Genomic DNA, 2,573 nt, shown 5'->3' on the forward strand with positions numbered 1-2,573 from the left:
ATTACTTTGCCAACAATGGAGGAAACTGGCAGACAATGGTCTCAAATCCAAATTACTGCTTCTGATCAGAAGCACAGAGTTTGTTTGTTTTTTATTACAACTTAATGTGAGGATACAGACAGTTTTTAATCAGATGATTTGATTTTTTCCTATTGAGTTATTGGCATTCCTTACTTATTCTAGTTATTAACACCTTGTCAGATGGGTAGTTTGCAAATATTTTCTACTAATCTGTGGATTGTCTTTTTGTATTTTGATCATTTCCTTTGCTGTGCAGAGCTTTTTAGTTCGATGTGATCCATTTGTCCAATTTTGTTGTGGTTCCCTATGCTTTTGGAATATTACCTCAAGAAGTCCTTGCCCAGACAAATAATTTTTTTTTTTTTTTTTTTGCGGTTTTTGGCTGGGGGTGGGTTTGAACCCACCACTCCGGCATATGGGGCTGGCACTTTACTCCTTTGAGCCACAGATGCCGCCCCAGACAAATAATATTGAAGTATTTCCTCAATTTTTTTTTTAGTTGTTTTGTTTTGTGACAGAGTCTCTGTCCTCAGTAGAGTGCTGTGGTGTCATAGCTCACAGTAACCTCAAACTCTTAGGCTCAAGTGATCCTCCTGCCTCAGCCTCCCAAGTAGCCGGGACTATAGGCACTTGCCACAACATCCAAGTATTTTTCGGAGACAAAGTCTTGCTTTTGCTCAGGCTGGTCTCAAACTCCTGAGCTCAGGCAATCCACCTGCCTTGGCCTCCCAAAGTGCTGGGATTAAAAGCCTAAGCCACCATGCTCAGCCTCCTTTTTAGTAGTTTTTATCTTTTCAGGTCTTAGATTTAAGTCTTCAATTAATTTTTATTTGATTTTTGTATATGGCGAGAGATAATGGTCATTCTTTTCCATATAGACATCTGGTTTTCCCAGCCCCATTTATTGAAAAGACTATCCTTTTCCCTCTATTTGTTCTTGGCAACTTTGTTGAAGATAAACTCAGTATAGATAATATGGATTTGTTTCTGGGTTCTCTGCTCTGTTTCATTGGTCTGTCTGTTTTTATGCCACTGCCCCACTGTTTTGTTTACTACAACTCTGTTATAATTTGAAGTCAGGGAATATGATTCCTCCAGTTTTGTTCTTTTTTCTCAGGATAGTTTTGGCTATTCTAGATTTTCTGTGGTTCCATACAAATTTTAGGATCATTTTTTATATTTCTGTGATGAGTGTCATTGGTATTTCAGTGGAGATTGCATGGAATCTGTGGATTGCTTTGGATAGAATGGACATTTTAACAATATTGATTCTTCTAATCCATGAGCATGGACTACTTTGCATTTGTGTGTCTTCTTCACTGACTTTCATCATTGTTTTATAGTTTTTTCGTAGAGGTCTTTCACTTCTTTGGTCAAGTTTATTCCTAGGTATTTCATTTTATGTGGTTACTATAAGTGGGATTACTTTCTTGGTTTCTTTATCAGATTGTTTATTATTGACATACAGAAATGCTATTGATTTTTGTATGTTGATTCTGTATCCTACAACTTTAATGAATTTGTTTTTCAGTGTCAATAGTTTTTTTTGTGGAGTCTTTAGTTTTTTCTAGATATAAGATCATATTATCTACAAACAACAATAATTTGACTTCTTCCTTTCCTATTTTGATGCCCTTGAAGAAATTTACCTTAACAAAACTTTTTAAACAAACTTTAAATAAAGATTTGAATTGGCTTCAGTAAAATATAACATTGCTTTTGTATAATTTGGATATCCTAGGAGTCTTAAAGGGGATTTCACTATATATTACTGATAATAAGCACCTAACCCATTTAAAAGTCAAATCTCTTCTCTTGAAAAGTAAAGTTTTTAGAAAATGAATTGATGAGTATAGCTATAATATACCATGCACCTACAAGATGGAAATATGTTTTACATCTAGTGCTTAGCACAATGCCATATGATGTAGTAGGAACTGTAATGTAGGAATATTACATAAACTATAATGGCATTATAAATAAGTACACTCAAAAATACTGTCATCAATAATTAATGTCAAGAATATTTGATAGTGGCTTGGCACCAGTAGCTCAAGTGGCTAAGGCTCCAGCCACATACACCAGAGCTGGAAGGTATGAATCCAGCCCAGGCCTGCCAAACAGTGACAACTACAACCAAAAAATAGCTGAGGAGCAGTGCCTGTGGCTCAGTGAGTAGGGCACCGGCCCCATATACCAAAGGTGGAGAGTTCAAATCTGGCCCCAGCTAAACCGCAATAAAAAATAAAAAATAGCCAGGTATTGTTGGGCACCTGTGGTCCCAGCTACTTGGGAGGCTAAGGCAAGAGAATCGCCTAAGCCCAGGAGTTGGAGGTTGCTGTGAGCTGTGACGCCAAAAATAAATAAAATGAAACCTTTAAAAAAACAAAAAATAGCTGAGCGTTTGTGGTAGGAGCCTGTAGTCCCAACTACTTGGGAGGCTGAGGCAAGAGAATCACTTAAGCCCAGGAATTGGAGGTTGCTGTGAACTGTGATGCCAGGGCACTCTACACAGGGCGACAGCTTGAGGCTCTGTCTCAAAAAAAAAAAAA

General features: G+C 37.3%; 1 protein-coding gene across 1 annotated transcript in view; it reads left to right on the forward strand.

Annotated features, from left to right (window-relative positions):
- Nucleotides 1-2,573, forward strand: part of TOPAZ1 (testis and ovary specific PAZ domain containing 1) — a 94,116-nt gene that overhangs the window by 87,335 nt on the left and 4,208 nt on the right. The window lies entirely within an intron of this gene.

This window comes from Otolemur garnettii, unplaced genomic scaffold (genome assembly GCF_000181295.1).
Source record: "Otolemur garnettii isolate 467f Iridium unplaced genomic scaffold, OtoGar3 scaffold00082, whole genome shotgun sequence".
Lineage (NCBI taxonomy): Eukaryota > Metazoa > Chordata > Mammalia > Primates > Galagidae > Otolemur > Otolemur garnettii.